The 16742-nt window shown below is 60.0% G+C and overlaps 1 protein-coding gene and 1 long non-coding RNA gene across 6 annotated transcripts in view; one reads left to right on the top strand and one right to left on the bottom strand.

Annotated features, from left to right (window-relative positions):
* KCNQ1 (potassium voltage-gated channel subfamily Q member 1) overlaps nt 1–16742 on the bottom strand; it is a 337726-nt gene that overhangs the window by 116385 nt on the left and 204599 nt on the right. The window lies entirely within an intron of this gene.
* On the top strand, nt 5809–14755 carry LOC139040825 (uncharacterized). The gene is made up of 3 exons (XR_011495234.1): nt 5809–6437; nt 10399–10487; nt 11887–14755. It is a non-coding gene; the product is annotated as an uncharacterized lncRNA (long non-coding RNA).

The raw sequence follows: 16742 nt of genomic DNA, 5'->3' as shown, positions 1-16742 counted from the left end.
GTTGGGTCCCCCTGGCCCAAGAGGTTGGCAGTCCAGGGCGGGGTAAGGAATGAATGAGGTGGGAGGGGGCTCTGCCACCCTCACTCGGCCATGCCACTCCGCACTGCCACCCCAGAGGCCTCTGTGGGGACTCCGCTTCTTGGTGGCCCCAGCCCAGGGTCGGGAAAGCCATAGCTCTGTCCACAGCCCAGCGGTCCCTCCTCCTGGAGCTCGACCCACCACTCTGCTCAGACAGGACAGTGTGGGCAGGCCCGAGCAGGTAGCGTACTCCCTATTTCACAGTGGGGGAAACTGAGGCTGGAAGAGGCAGGTAGCTTATCCAGAAGACACAGTTCACGGCAGAGAAGTACGGTTCTGGACAAATGTTCTGTTCTCGCCCTGTCTATACAGTAGCTTCCAGAATCACCAGCTCCTTGTGCTTGGTCGGAAATGCCTGGGATTCGGCTGGACTCCTCAGGAAGCCCCCCACTCTAAGGCCTGCTCCTTCTCTCGAGGTCTTTGCCGTGGGGGTCGCACTGCCGTCCCCCCAACCCAGTGAGTGGCCTGAGCAAGCAGCCTGATGTCAGCCTCCATAGCCCCGCTCCCTCATCACATCCACTCCCCAGCCTGTCTCCAACCCTCTCCCTCCAGCACACCCCAGCCACCAGACCCATCTCCCTTCGCCTCAACCAAGCGCACAGCCTGCGAAGGAGCATTGGACTGCAGAGGACGGGGGGATCCTAAAGCTCACTTGTCTGACCCATTGCTCCCCAGCCCTCTGAGCTCCCTGCTGCCTGGAGCAAAGTGCAGAGCCCAGACGGGTCGCCAGGCCCTTCTCAGCTGCCCCCACCTTTGCCCCTACAGCACAATGTACCACGGGCTCCTGCCTGGCTGACACCCTTACAGATTCTGAACCCATCAGCTTTCTTGCCTCCCGGCATGCGATTTCTCATTCAGTCATTGGTTTGCTTGTTCATTCATTCTTTGAACGTCTATCAAGCACCCTCTCATGCATACATCCCCAGCCGCCGGGGCCAGAGCAGTGCCCTCCCCTGCCAGGGGAGAGACAGGCATGAGACAAGCACCCCCTGATGCATATGATCAGAGGCCAAAACCTCGGTTAGGCAAGGCTAGGCTGGGCAAAGAACCACGAGGGGTCCTGATTTAGAACAATGCCTGATCCAAGGAGGACTGGAGGGGCAAGTGGCAGCTGAGGCCTGAAGACTAAACAGGATTTAGCCAGGGAGCAAGACAGTGTGTGCATGTACATGCGTGTGTGCTGGGAGCGTCACATAGGGCAGGGCAGAGGGAGCAGGATGTGCAAAGGCCCTGAGGTAGGAAAGAGAGTGGTAAGGCTGCAGCCTGGGGGTTGGGGTGGGTAGGGAGAGAGGCACGAGATGGCGCAGGGCTGCCTCTGCCCAGCCGTGTCCCTTCTCCAGTGGTCCCTCCCTTCAAGGTCTCCCTAGCTCTCCTTTCCAGATACGGTGCTGACAAGCTTGGGGGTACTGTTCTACCCTTTAGGATCTCAACAGCCTGCCCACATCAGGATGAGTCCTCTGAACTAGGGATGGCATCCACTGGCGCATAGGGAGAGGGCTTGTGGGGAACGCTTAGACCAGCCTGCTGGGTGGGGAAGAGGCTGAGCAAGGAGATAGGGGGCTGTGTGAGAGCGGGGAGGGGGCCAGGCGAGGCCCCTGTGCTGAGACAGCTGAGAGCCCCAGCTGGGGCCGACCCCACCATTCAGGATGTCCCCACGGAGGAGGCCAGGAAGCCACAGGGGCCCAGGAGCCCTCTCCCTCCCGTATACACAGGATTGAGGAAAAGCAGTCCCAGAGCAGCCTGAGGAGCAGAGGTCTGGGTGGGGCAGGAGTGGGGCTCGGAGGGAGGGAGTGATCCCCAGCCCCCGGGTGATGCTTCCCATCTTCCTGAGGAGGGACTGAGGCCCAGGAGGTAAAGGCCGGCTCAGGTGTGCCTATCTCTGAGACCCCCCCCCCCCCCCCACGTGCCTGCAGCTCAGCAGTTGGCTTGTTGCCTGTGGGTGGTCACAGGCTCCCAGTGGGAACGCCAGCAGCCACCCAGCCGCAGGGGGACTGGAGCCACCCTGCCTTGGGCATGATGGGGGGCTGGGGCCTGCAGGGCAGGGGTCCCCTCCCTAGGCCCCGGTGGGTGGGACACAGGCCCCCAGGCTCCGGCTGTGAGGCGAAGCCCTCGGTGGCGGCCACAATAAATATGTTTGTTCAAGGGAAGCCAGGCTGGGAGCTGTGCGCGCTGGCCTGGCGAGGAAGAAAAGGCCGCTTGTGCCTTGCACACTGGGGTGATTGTTCGTGCTCACGCAACTGCTGCCCCATGGCCGGAAAGGTCAGACGCCCCTCGGGCCCCGTCGGAAGCAACCAGTGCCGCAGGCCCTTCGCTCACTCCCAGCTGTAGCGCTCGCCTGTCCACATCACCTCAGGGCCTTGGCACAGGGAGAGAAGGTCCAGGCAAGGTCTGCAGGCGGCCCCAGCAAAGGCGAGAGGGAAGAGAAGCCAGGAGCCGCCCGCCCGGCGGGGGCTGCCATTGCAAGTCAGGGGCACAGCAGGCTCCTTGATCCCAGTGCCCACGAGAGAGGAAGCGCGGCGGGGGCAGGGCCTTCACCCTATGGCAGGTTGTTCACGGTCGAATCGCATGGTGCTGACCATGGTGTCAGGCTATCGGGATGCTAGCGTGAGGCTCCTGGGAGACAGGAAGTGCGTGAAGGCCAGCCGGCCACCCCCTTGAAGCAAGACCACGTCATCACCCCCACCCCAGTGGCAGGGAGCTGTTGGGGGGCAGCTTGCTCACACTGCAGCCTGGCTTCTAGAAGGGGCCTGGCACTCGGAAGGCACTTGCCAAACCCCCACGGAGTGAACACCATACGGATGGAGGCCTTGTCTAGGGTGCTCCTGACCCCCCTCAGGCCAGCACCCCGAGGGGCAGGTCTGGAGCCCCAGCCTGGACTTCCATTCCTCTGACGGGCAAGGAGTGGGCACAAGAGCCAGGAAGGGCCGGCCTCAGCGGGGTGCCCCCAAGTCTCTGCAATCTGGCCTCCTCTTGGCCCTGGCACTGTGTCCTTTCTTCTCTTCTGAGGGAGGGATGGGTCTGTGCTGGGCATGGTGCCCTGGCCACCACCTGGGAGAGAATGGGCCTGCCCACCTCCTCACACACACACCCAGGGCAACCAGGATGGCGAGGAAGGGGATGCCTGTTGGAAGGTGCTGGTGGCTGAGCTCCCGGCTCCAGCGCCCAGAGGTTCAGCCGAATTGCCGTCCTGGTAGTAACATCCATGAGAGGCTGCTGCCGTGGCCCAATGACCTACTTTGGCTGAGTGAGTCCTCCCACAACTGTCTTTCAACCAGAAGACCTGGTGCTGAGGAGGCAGACAAAGGGGGCCCAAGGGAAGAGCTCTAGCAGCTTCCAAAGGGATAGTGCCACAGGAGGCGTCCTGAACGGCTGACTGTCAGGGTGGCCGGACAGGAGAAGGTCGGGCGCCTAGGCTGGGGACTCAGCCTGCACTAACTTGCTTCGGGCACACTCCTTGCCCTGAGCTGGCCTCCGTCCACCCCCGGGCACTGCCTGAGGGGGTTCTAGTGCCCTGAGTCCCAGGACCACAGGGTCCCCTGGAAGATGGGCTGTGCGGGGCCGCAGTGAGGTCTTACTTGGGGACACAAGGCAAAACCGGAAGAGCTTGCCTGGAGCTGAGAAGGGGTCGCCGGATGAGGGAGGGACCCACCCGGGAGGGACCCACCCCACCCACCCACTGAGTGTGTGGAGCCACGTGTCCTGCCGGGGGGAGCCTCACTGGACAACCTCGCTCCCCAGGCCAGTGGTGAGGTGGGCGCAGTGATGGACGGCCTGTGGCCTTGGCTCCCAGTCCTGGGACTCTGCCACTGACACACGGCTGGAATGTGCCAGACTCACCAGGGCCTGCATTCCCCAGGGGCCTGGCATTCCGGCCGTGGGATGAGGGAACTCTCGTATTGTTCTCTCCCTGCAACAATGGGAACACAGGGTGACACCCTGCAGAACCGACTCAGGCCTCGGGGACTTCAGCACCCCTCAAGTTGGGGAGCTGTGGGCTGCCGCTCGGTGAGGTCCCCCTCAGGGAGTCCAGGGGCCATGGGGTAGCTCTCCCCCAGCAGCCCCGGGACCCTCAGGTCCTGCATTAGCTGTTGGGCCGAGGCAGGTGCTCGCTCGCAACGCAAGGCAGCAAGGCCTCTTCCCTTTCCTGCTAGTGAAGCTGAGCTCCAGAGACACACGGCGCTGGCCCAGGGCTCTGGTCCCTGCAGCCTATCCCACCGAGACAGCCTCTGGTTCATCCAGCCGAGAGCCTAGCTCAGCTCCTGTGCACAGCCTCCCAGGCCTAGCCCCAAACAGCCCTGGAGTCTGGCCCTGGCACCCTCTCCCTCTCCACCTCTGACCATTTCAGCCACCCTGGCTGCATCCCCAGCAGCCCCCACCCTATTCTGCCTCCCCTGGGGACCCAGGCAGGAGCCGGGAGACTCTGTGGCCACACAAGCCTGAGGCCAGCACTTACTGCCTGGGGACAAAGTCAACCTCCGTGCTGGGGCCTCCCAGGCCCCGTGTGGTCTGCCCCCACCACCCCCAGCCCCGCCCACTACCCTGCTCACTGCGCTCCTTATAAGGGAAAGAGAGAGGCAGGGGAGATAGTCAGAGAGAGGAGGAAACGAGAGAAGGAAAACTTGGAGTACTGCAAGGAAGGGGCTGCGAGCCAAGGATGCGGGCGCCTTCAGATGCCGGGAAAGGCGAGAAAAGGATTCTCGCCTGGAGTGTCCAGAAGGAACCAGCCCTGCCCACACCTGGATTTTAGCTCAAAGAGCCCCACATTGGACTTCTGACCTCCAGAACTACTAGATCGCACATTTATGTTGTTTAAAGCCACTAAGGTTGTAGGAATTTGTTACAGTAGCTATAGGATATTCAAACAGTCCCCCTTTCAAACAGCCCTGGAGTCCACCACTTTCCTCCTTGCACGCCTGGGCTGGTGCACTAGTCTCAGACTTAGTCCCCCAGGCCTGTCTAGCCCCTCTATGGTCCATCCTTGGCTCTGCAGCTGGAGCAACCCTGTTACCATCCGGGTCGGGTCATGCCCCACTCAGGGTGAAAGTCAGTGACTCCCAGGTCCTGACCACGTCAGCTTCCTCCCATGGGCCCTTGTCCAGAGCATTCTCCACCCTAATACCATGAAACTCACCTTCCCCAGGGTTTGGTCTAATCACTCTCTCCGTAAGACGTCCCTTGACCCAATTCAGGACAGGCCCCTTCCCAGCACCAGTCCCGCCTGGCTTGTGTTTGCCTCCGAAGCACTTATCAGTAATGACGAGTTAAGCACTTTTCCTTATGTCTCCTGTGACTATCCGTGCTACCCCCTTTGGAATGTTGCCTCCTCCAGTATGCATCAATTTTATGTCGATTTATATCAACTTTGTATCCATTTGTGTGGCTGTAGATCAATTTTGTGTTGATTTTGTGTCAATTTGCCGCGAATTTTTATCTACATTGTTGCTGCTACATCCCACGCACCTGTAGGAGGTGTTCTTGTTTGCTGAATAAACACACACTTGTCTCTAAGGACTTTTCTATTTGATCTAATTTAATCTGCCAGCAGCTCCAGGGGGTGAGGACTTCGTGCTCCCATTTCACAGGTGTGGCTACTGAGGCATGGAGATTTTGTCATCCCCAGTGAGGCTCCACCCTGGGGAGCTCAGGGAACGAGGAGAACAAGGGGTGGACTCAGTACCTTTCTTTCATCAATTCCAGGCCGGGACAGTGCTTGCCCCGCAGCGCCGGGCCCTCTCCCCAGAGAGAGCCAGGCTCCGGGGTTCCTGGCCCGAGATCCCTTTGTGCCCATCCGGGCCGGCGGGTGGCAGGCGGGGCAGTGGATAAATGGGCTATTGTTCTGGGGAGCACAGTTGCCAGCCCGGCGCGCACAACAGCCCCTGTGTCTGCAGCGGCTCCCAGAACCAATCAACACCTTATCGCCAGCATTAATCACCCCGCTATCGGCCCCAAATCAGGCAAACACTTCTGGGGAGTTCAAACCCCTGACTTCACAGAAGTTTCTGTGTAATAATAGATTAAGTTTCTGGCGGTTCAACAGCATCCAGAGAGGCCGGCCCTCTGGGGTGGCGAGGGGCTGCCAAGAGAAGGTGGATGCTCTGACCCGGCAGGGGACTCCTGAGATGTTCCTCCTAGCCCAGGCTCTCGGGGACCAGAATGGCTCTGCCTGGACCTGGGCCCCCTGGGCTTGTTCTTCCCAACGCCCGGATCTGCCGATGGGTGATTTTGGACTCTCCAGAAGGAAGCGGGCTGGACCCTGGTGAGCCCTGGCCTCAGAGGCTTCTATCTGGGGTAGAGGAGACGACATGGCCTGCAGGGCTCAGGAGGGGCTGTGAGGAGCCACATTCAGAGTCCAGCAGAGGGTAAGAGTGGAGGGGACAGGAGAGGGGAGACCTGCATGGGGGGAGGGCGGGGCCATCATAGGACCTGGAGGGGAACATGTGCAGAGGCCCTGGGGCAGGAATGAGCCGGAGGAGGAGGCTGAGGGACAGGAGAAGGCTGGAGGCGCAGTGAACAGGAGCGGCGAGGCGAGCAGAAACCGGCGGCCGCGTGAGCCTGGAGCTGGGGGAGAGGTTTGGATTCTGTGCCGCGAGCAATGGGAATGGAGCGCTGTGACTACAGCAGTATCCTGGGGAACCCGGGGTGCCCTCTGCCTGCGCTGTGGAGCCCTGCAGTACCCACAGAGGAAGGAGCACCGCCCGGGTCTCCGCCTCCTCGTGGTGTGAGTGAGGCATGTGCCAGGCTCGTTTCCCATTGATGTTGTCTTTGAGCCCTGGACGCCGTCCATCCACCCTTCCAGACCACACAGCTCTTCTCTGCCAGCTTGCTCCCCCGGGAGGCCGGGCTCTGCAGGTTACGTCCCAGGATCCTTGCCTGGGGCTTCTGGTTTGGGCCCTGGTCTCCCCACTGTGGAGTCGCCTATGACCCGCCCCCCCACCTTGGGGCCCAGCCCCTCTCCTAAAGGTGAACTGCTCACATGACCTTCCCTCTCCAGGGCTTGAGTACTTCCCTCTCCCCTCCATCCTCTGAGTCCAGGGAGGACCCGCTGCAAGGACACTAGCCCCAGATTCCTGTGGGAGGCCTGGTGATTCCCATCCCCTGCCACACATGGATCATCCCAAGGTGCCATCTGCTTTCTATACAATTCTGCTCCACACACGAAGCTGCCTGTTACTGTCTCCATTTTACAGACGAGGGAATGAAGCTCAGAGAGGCTGGGTTGCCCCAGGGCTTGGCGAGACTGCATTTGGATCCTCGAGTGTGCCCCCAGGGCCCTGCGCATCCCCCAAGATGCCTTCTCGCCCCTAACATCTGCCGACGCTGAGCTTTTGAGGCCTCTGCTGTTCCAGAATCCCACTGTCCTGGGGGCCTGTCCTTCCTGGAGTCTGGCATGTATAGTCTCACTCCGACTCGGGCAGACGGATTCCTGAAGCTCAGAAGCGGAAGCAAACCCGACAGAGCAGAAGGCAGGCACAGGCTCTTTTGCTGGGATGTTTTAAAGACAACGCAGGGTTTTTCAGAACCCCCTTGGGGATGGGGAGCTGGGAGTGCAGAACCTGAGCCCCTAGCCAAGTGACTCAAATGTCCTCTGCCCCTGCTGACCTCCACGCCCAGGGCCATCCCTTCACCTGGGAGGCAGAGCTGGGGGAGCCCAGTGCCTGGGGGTAAACGCCTTCCATCTCTCTGTAAGGAGCATGGATGTCTGTTGTGAACTGCTGGGGAGGGGCCTCGTGCTCTTCCTGAGCCTCTGGAAAGGCAGATCTGGCCCTGGTGCTGGGGGTGGGGGCACCCCTCTACCCAACCTGGGGACAGCTGCCCGCCGAGCTGCAGGAGAGGCACATTCCAGGGGAAGGCGGCCATGGCCATGCTTGAACATCCCCACTTCTCCCGTACCAGCGTCAGCGCCTATTCAGGCCAACACAGAAATAACGTGATTTGGGGAAGAAATATCAAATAATGTTCCTCCCTGCTGGGAATGGGCCTTGCCCATCTCTCTGGCCTCAGTCCACCAACTAGTCACCACAGTCTCCAGCCAGAGCCCCTCTGGACTCCTGGCAGCTGCCCTGTCACATGGGCCATGGTGGGGCGGGGGTGGAGAGTGCTAGGACCTGGAGCAGGTCACTTCACTGCCCTGGGCCTCAGTTTACCCAGCTCTGAGAGCAGCGATCATCTGCTGGGTTGTGTCTGGGTTCTTTGAAAACCTATTGTCAGCCTGAGGCTAGCCTCCAGGGAGACCCATTCCTTGCTCAAACACACCACTGCCCTTGATTTAAGGGCACCTGGCAGAGCCCACAGAATCTACCCAGAGACCCCGGGTAGACTCTCAAGTCAGAAGTCTGGGTGGGCGAGCCTCCACATGCACCCCGACCTGAGCCGGCCACGTCCGCACACACATCACGTGAGCAAGTGCAGCCCGGTCTCAGCCACTGCCTGGGACCCACCCTCGGCCTTGGCCGCCCCAGCCAGCTGGAAGCAATCTTCCTGGAGCGGGCAGGTGGTCCTCCTTAGCTGGCTCCCTCTAGGCCGTCCCCAGCCCTACGCCCACGCAGAGGTGGCTCTGCACGCTCGGCCGCCTGGGGCCCCTTCCCTGCCGAATGAACCAAGCGCTCTGGAATTCGTGAAGAAACCAGGGGTCTCTCGCCTGCTGTTTTTCTTGGCGCGTCCTTATCACGCATTAACGGGGAAGCCCGAAGGTCAGGGTTTCAGTGAGTTCAGCAGAATCTGAGAAGCTGGGAGTCAGCCTCCTGCCTCTCCTTGACCTGCAGGGCCCCAGGGAGCTCTCAGGGCCCAGCGTGATTAACCGGGAGGCTGACCTGCCCTTCGGGCAGCAAGGAGACAGTGTTTGCACAAGCTGATGGGTTTCAGAAACCCAGCAGGCCCCCCGCCTTCCCTGGGCCCCCTCAGCTGGCATGTGAATCGGGCTGTGGAGTCTGGAGCCCGGGGGGCTCTGGGCACTGAAGGCTGGGAGGGCCACTCAGCCTCATGTGGGGCACGCATCCAGGAACGGGCTGAAGGCAAGATGACTGGGGTTCTGGGGGCACGGCCTTTGAACTTGGCACATCTTCAACCATAGGTAAAGGTTGGGCCTCCATGTCAGCGACTCAGAGGGAAGATCAGGGACCCCAGACACAAATGGCAGGGCGTCTCCACTCTGAAAGCCCCTCTTGAGATGTAGGAGATGGGCCGAGCTGCCTCTCCCAGTCGGAAAGCAAGGCAGTGGGTGTGCTGAGGGGCTCCCCCGCGGCAGGTCCCCCACGGCGGACGGCCGTCCAGTTCAGCACGGGTCTGAGAAGGTGAGACCAACTCGGAGCTTCTCTGAGGCTCGCCCCTGTCTCTGCCGTGGATGGCCTTCACCCCCAAACACTTCACTCCTGTCTCCCGTTCACTAATTCATGCCCGCCCTACCCTGACGCCCCGAGGGGCTGAAACAGGGCAGCGAACAAGTTTAACCCTCGTTCAAAACGTCGAAGTTTAGGAGACATGTCTCATGGTTTTCAGCAAATCGTACGCCAGACTGTTGGGCTCGCTGGCTGTCCGTAAACAGACCAGGTGCCCTGGTGACACAGCGGATTTCCATGGACGGCTCCTGATGCACCACCCTCTTCTGAGCACCGGCTGTGCCAGGCATGGCCCTCGGCACCTGGCATAGGTTACTGGATCAGTTGTCTACTCCCTGTGACAGAGACCACCGTGTGTCCGCCTTCTAGCTGGGAACACTGAGGCTTGGGCCTTTAAATTTGTTCAGGATTGCACAGACAGCAAGCAGCAGAGCAGGATGAAGCCAGCTCTGTGCTAAGGCCAAAAGCTTGATCCTGGAGACCCTGCTACAGGTGGGGGCAGGTGACCCCTACCCTGGTTCTGACTCCCGGCTCTACAGCCCCTCTGTCTTCCCTGGCAAGGCCCCACGTGCTCATCTGTGAGCCCAGAATAATCACAACATCGTCCCCGGGGTGGGGGTGGTGACAAGAGAGGGGGAACGTGGGCAGAGGGCCAAGCATGAGGCTGGCACTCAACTAGAGCCACACTCAGGGCACCCCAGGCTCCTCCGGCCCTTCTCCTTGAGGGACTACAAAGGAGGTGCCCGACTGAGGTCGGGAGGGGCTGTTGATGGGGGCCCTGCCTGGGTGACAAGGCTCCAGCCCTGCAGGGGTCCTGACCTTTCTCCTCCTTGCTGCTCTTCATCCTCCACCTTCCCCGCTCCGAGGGCAGCGTCAGCTTCCCAGGGAGACGCTGCAGCCCAGTTCCCAGCCCTCGATGCACGCTTGGCAGCTCACGGGTGGGAGGGTTGGGGACCCTGGCTGCCCACCCCACTCCATTTTGCAGAAACCCAATCCAGGCGGGAGGATGGCTGTCGTTTCCGAGGATTTAGGGCCGTCACCTGGCGGAGTGGGAGAGCTCTGCGCCCTGACAGAGTAAGTGGCTACATGCCGAAAGGTGACACCGTAAAGCGATACTGAGCCGGCGGGAGGACTGTATATTATCTGGGCCTGCATGTGTGCGTGTTTTTCTTTCTGTCTTCCCTTCCTGGACTCCTTGTCCGTGGCTCCCTGATGATTTTATTGGAGCGTCCCAGTCCAGATGTGGCTTTCTATCAGGAGAATGGGGCCCCTGGGCAGGACCCAAGGCCGTGTGTGGAGGTGGGGGGGAGGGGTGCATGGTAGACACAGGGAGCTGGCTTTACATTTCTGCTCCACCTGGTAAAAAGTGAATTCCTTCACACCTGTGGCAGACCATGAAGGTGCCAGCCCCTCTCATACCCGTCGCATGCACCTCTGCCCTGTGACTTCACTTCCCCCCCGCCCCCAAGGGAAGAAGCCCTCTCTTCACCCTCTTGAATCTGGGTTTGGCCGGGTGACTCATTCTGGCCACTGGGTCATGAGCATAAATGGAAGCTGGCAGGACTTGTGCACTGGGCTGCCCTCTCTTGCCATGAGAACCCTGTGGTCACCACTGTGTGAACCAGCCCTAGCTAGCCAGCTGGAGGAAAGGCCCCAGCCACCAGCCAACGGCCTGACCCGTGAGTGAGGCCATCCTAGCCCACCAGTCCCTGCTCACACCAGTCAACATGCTCAGCCAACCCACAGGAGTGTGAACAATGAGAAACGCTTGCTTTTTTATTTTTTGAGGAAGATTAGCCCTGAGCTAACATCTGCTGCCAATCCTCCTCTTTTTGCTGAGGAAGATTGGCCCTGAGCTAACATCCGTGCCCATCTTCCTCTACTTTATGTGTGGGACGCCTGCCACAGCATGGCTCGACAAGTGGTGCGCAGGTCTGCACCCGGCATCTGAACCGGTGAACCCTGGGTCGCCGAAGTAGAAGGTGCGAACTTAAACACTGCGTCACCAGGCCAGCCCCAACACTTGTTATTTTGAGCTGCTAGGTCTGGGGACAGCTTGTTTCACAGCAAAGCTAACTGACACATTGCCTCTTTGAGCCTTAACATTGTCTTTAACTACACATGACTGCTTCCAGGCACAACTGCCACATCAGGGACAGACCCGTGAACTGGACCAGGCCTGGGCTGTCTTCATGGGGCCTCCAGATGGGCCAGGCATGTCCAAAGTGCTCCTGATCTCACCTATGCCCACCCCCCAAAGTCAGAAAGGAGGGTGTCATCGTATTTCACTTAACAGATGAGGACACCGAGGCTCAGAGAGGGAGGGATTTGCTGGGGGTCTCGAGGGCCAAAGCTGGGATCCAGCCTGGTCTGGGTGGGCCAACGCACTTCTAGTGTCCCTGCTAAGTGGCAAGCATGCCCAGTGTCCCTTGAGAGGCTCCTGAGACTCCTGACCCCTCACTTGTCCCAACAGTAAATGGAGACAGCACCGTCAGTGCCATCACCCTGGGGCGAGGGGAGTCCAGTCAGCAGGAGTCTCATGGATGGATGCCAACCCCAGTCAGCAGCCACCTCCACCCCTGGCAGGACAGAAGGTGGGGTGTTCCTGGAGCCTGGGTCTGCCTGTGGTCACTCTCTCGCTCACAGCCCTCCATGGTCCCCACGCCCCGCAGGACCCAGATTCAGCCTCTCAGCCCATTCTATCCCTCTCTCAGGGCCCTGTGCCCACCCCAGGTTCCAGGACTCCTACAGCCCACATTCACAGCCTCCAGGATGGCCAGCCTCCCTCAGTCCTGACCAAATGTCACCTCCACAGAGAGGCCGACCCCCAGGCTGAGCAGTCATGCCCAGCCCCCCAGCTGCCTGCCGTCCTTTCTTACACTCACCCAGCCTGCTTTTCTTCACCTGTCAACCTGGCGTGATGGCACATCACCTGTGAGTTCTGAGGGGCAGGGCGTGTCGGCTCTGTGGCTTCCCCGGCCCCCAGCGCCCTGACTCGCCCATGCTGGGACCTCAGGACCCGGCCCTACTCCAAGGGGGATGTGGCTCTTCCACACCCCATGCTGGGCAGGACCCCGGAGGATAACTGTGTGTTCCCTGTACACAGTGGCCCTTCATGCAAGACACCTAGCCACAAGACCCCGTGGAGGCTGAAATGGCCACCAAAAGTGGGACAGGAAGCTCTCAGAACACGTCTCCCCGAAGTGATGTGGATGGAGCTGGCCCTCTTGGGCTTATGGTGAGGGTGTCCCCAGAGACCCTGGGCCTATGCAGGGTATAGGGCAGAGCAGCAAGCTCTCATGGGCCACCCCAAGACAAGCCCGCCGTGGGGCCTCCCTGAGCAGGAGGAGAAGACAAAGTTCTGGGAAGGGGCTGGGGGGCAGATGGAGGGAGGGAGGGAAGGAGGGAGGGAGGGAGGGATGGATGGGTAACTCTGGGCAAGCTCGGGGCCTCCTCAGAGCCTCGGCCAGCGTCTGGACAGTGCTGCTGCAGGCTGGGCTGGAGCGGTCACCCCAGCAGCTGTCGGGGAAACAACCAGCCCTGTAGAATGACCACCTCGCATTGTTGCCACATCTCAAGTTGCAGACTGGAGGAGTCCTCATAAAGGCCCCATGGGGACAAGGACGGGTGACCCCCAAGGCCTGCCCCTGCCTACTCCTGGCTAACTCTGCGGGGTGCCTCCCACTCCTTCATGCAGGAGAAAAGCTTTGAGAAGACTCTTGACCACCGGAATGTAAATCCCTAGAAATATTTCGTGATACAATCTGCTAATTCCACTCACACCACAGAAGGACACTGGGCACACCCTGGGCCGGCGGGGCTGAGATAGAGATTTGCCGGTGCTCCGAGGCGGGGCAGCGGCGCTGGGACGGGAATCTGGGGCCCTCAAAGCGCCCAGCGGGAGTCGGCTTATTAGCAGCCTGGAACAAAAGCCACAAAGGCTCGGGGTCCCCCTGTGCGCAGACCCCTGCTGGGAGCCTTTCAGCCCCCAAAGCGTTGCCTTTTAACTCGGCCTCGGCGGCAGGACAAACAGGGGAAGAAATTAGTCGTGGATGCTGCTGGATGTTTTGTAACTTGTCGCATTGTCTCCCTGGAGTTGGTCTGGCCCCGCAGCTTGTCCCCTTGACATTCAGAACCTGGAGTCGGCCCCCGCCAGCCCCCTCCTCTCCTTTTAACTCTTTACAAGCTTCAAAAGACAGAACTCCTTTCTTGCATCTGGGCCTGGCCTCTGTAGGGGCCAGGGACTGTCTGCAGCTCTGAGCCAGAGAGCCGTGCCTGCCATGTCGCTGGAAAGCTGGGTAGGGCGGGTGGCAGAGAGCCGCCTCATCTCCCACAGTATCACGCCCCAGGGGCCCTGGGGTCTAGGCCGGTCTCTAACTCCCAGCCAGGCCTGGTCCCCAAAGTAACCCCACTTAATGAGGAAAACGAGGGGCAACTACCCCAAGTGCTCCAAGAGCATGACTTCCTACAGGCTGCGAGAGAAATATGAAGCTCTCCCCAGAAGCCATGGGGCCCTGTGTTCTGGAAGCCAGGTCTGCCAAGGGAGAACGTGGCTATAGCTGCTTACACTTTAGCTCCCATTTTTGGTGGCCAAGGAGAAGCCCCTCTTGGGTCCCCGGCGCCCAGGGAGAGGTCCCCAGAGTAGGACACTCAGAAAAAGGCCCCGGTAGGGGCTCGGAGCTCTGGGCAGGCAGGGGTTAACACCACACTGCTGGTGCTGGCCAGCCCTGGGTCCCACTCCCCTTGCAGAGAGCAGCCAGGTGACCTTCAAGGGGGCTGCCTCTGCTTTGGGAGGCTCTCCCAAGGCCAGGGGCCTCCTCTTGGCCTTCAGCTGTCCCAGCACAAGGCCAGCGTGGGCTTGGCCTGAAGAAGGCCTGACCTCAGCCTGGCCCCGGAAGGCAGCCGAGCCAGGGAGTGTATGCCTGCGTGTGCAAATCTGCCGGACAGTCGTGGAGAGCTGCCGACACACCCGAGCCTTCGAGATACGCTGATACTTTCTGAAGATAATAAATGACAGGGACAGTTGGTTTGTCCTGAGTCTCTAAACATCATGTGTCCTGTCACTTTGGGAAAGTCCCATGCCGTCTAGCATACCGGAGGGCCTCCCTGCAGGCCTCCGGCGAGGCGGGGCTGGAACCCCACTGCTTTTGGCCAGAGCCCCCGCGTGTCAGCCGCCCCAAGTGTGGAGGGAAAGGGACAGTTTGGGGAGCTTGTGAGGTTCCACATGTCTGTGCCCATGAGGAAGTGGCTCCACCTCCATGGGGCACGGGGTGGGCTCAGGCACCGGTGTATGCGGCACAAGATGCCCACGACCTGGTCATACCTCTGTAACAGGAGCTTTTGATCGGTGTTCATTTCTGTCTTTCCATAACTGAAGATTATGGAAAATTAGGATGCCCCTGGAGGTCACGGCCTAACTGGGGCTGTTTCTTTCTCTGAAAACACACGGCGTACAGCCTGAACCTCTGCCCCTGGCCATTCTGGCTGTGGTTGGTACCAACAGGCCTCGGGCACTGGGGCCACCAGACAAGGCTTGCCCGTTAGCAGGCAGCAGATCAGCCAAGGGGTGGCAAAACCATGAGGTTATCGGGCAGGGGCAATTCTCCCAACTTCTTATATTGGTCTGTGTTCTCTAAGCTCTAGAGACCTGTGTACTTGGTGTGACAATGGCATTAACCACCATTACCTCTTGCAATGGCTGAATACACGTATTCATAATCTCACATTCATGATTGAGACGCATGGGTGTGCTTTGCACCCCTGCTTGAGAAACACAGAAGTCAAGACCCGGGAGGTCAGCTCTGTACCCAAGAGCACACAGCTTGGAGGTGGTCCAGCGGGGGCTTCAGAGCTCGGCAGCCACAGGCTCCTGCTGCCAGCATGTACTCGAGGTGATGCCAGGGCAGATGACGCCTACATGGGGACTAGGGCTTGGTCAACACCAGGGTGGACATCAACACCTTAATGTGGTCCTAATTGTAACTGCCCTTCCCATGATAGATGCAAGCAGCACTGGCCGGGCCCCATGCCTATGCAAAGCCACACAGGGGGGTCCTGGACAGCCCATGGTGTGTGCGTGCTCCAAAGAGCTGTGGCTTGGATGTCCTAGCTTTCCTCGGCAACTAACAGTCAACCTCTCAGCCATTGGAAGGCAGCTCTGGGAGCTGATCAATCCCTGCCCTTCTTTCTGCTCCTCCACGTCCTGGGAGCTGCGCCTCACCAAGTCTGGCAGGGGTGGGGGGCGCAGTTCAGGAATGGGGGAGGAATCCATGAGTAAAGGAGAATGACGTGGAACCTGAGATGAGGAGAGGAGGCTAGGCTGGCACTCTGGCACCTGGTGCCCAGTGCAAGGACAGGCATGTGAGGGTGTCAGCAGGCAAAGGCAGGGCAGAGGAAGGTGGTGGTCCAGAGGGGCTCCGGGGCTGAAGCGCTGTTCTGAGCTCCACCCTGAGGGCTAGGGTGGTCCTCAAGGGTTTCAGGCCAGGCTAGGCATGTTGGCCTGTCAACCCAGAGCTCACCATGAGGAGGATCACCTCCACAGACCAGGAGCTGCTAGAATGGGGGGGTACCAGGCGACGCCCTTTCAACAAAACAAAACAAGAGATGCTTCTACACCGCGCCCTTCTCAGCCTTCTGGAGCCAAGTTCAGTCCTTTCTCCATGACCCCAGAAGTACCCTGCTGCTGAGTTACTACCCTGGGGTGCTCAGACCTCAAGGTCCTGGGGCAAGCAGTGTGGGGAGGGGTCCTCCGGCCCTGAGGCCGCAGACAGCCTGTGCTTCCTGCTCCCTCCCACCAGGAGCAGTTTCCCTGTCTCTCCTCCCCACTGCCCAATGTCTGAGTCCCTCTGCTTCTGCACTTCTGAGAGCTTATGTTTATAACAAAACAAGAAGCCAGTCAGTCAGTGAGGCCCAAGAAACTTTCCTGAACATGGGGACAGGGGCAGGAGGCAGGGGCTGCGACTTCCTGAAAGCCCCCCCCCCCCCCCACCAGCGTTCTTCCTAGCCTGGGGCCTCATGGGGCCTCATGGGGCTATGTGGCCTCATGGGGCCCAGTGGGGCCTATGGGGGCTGGTCGGGGGAGGCCTAGGTATTGGCTCTGGATGAAGGACAAGGAGGAGGGCAGGAAGCCAGGAAGGAGGGAGGGAGGGAAGAACTCTCCCACGGCCACCTCAAAGTCTCCTTTCTGCTGGCTTTCTAATATTGAGCTTCTTGGAGAAGTTGAGTATACTGCAAATGGAGGGGCAGGCTGCAATTAAATGTGCCTTGTGGGCCCAGCTGTTAATGCTGTCATGTTGGGGTGATCCATGAGCTGAATTCCAACTCCCCCTC

This window comes from Equus asinus, chromosome 17 (assembly GCF_041296235.1).
Source record: "Equus asinus isolate D_3611 breed Donkey chromosome 17, EquAss-T2T_v2, whole genome shotgun sequence".
NCBI lineage: Eukaryota > Metazoa > Chordata > Mammalia > Perissodactyla > Equidae > Equus > Equus asinus.
The sequence above is the reverse complement of the archived record's forward strand: the minus strand, read 5'-3'. Positions and strand labels throughout refer to the sequence as shown.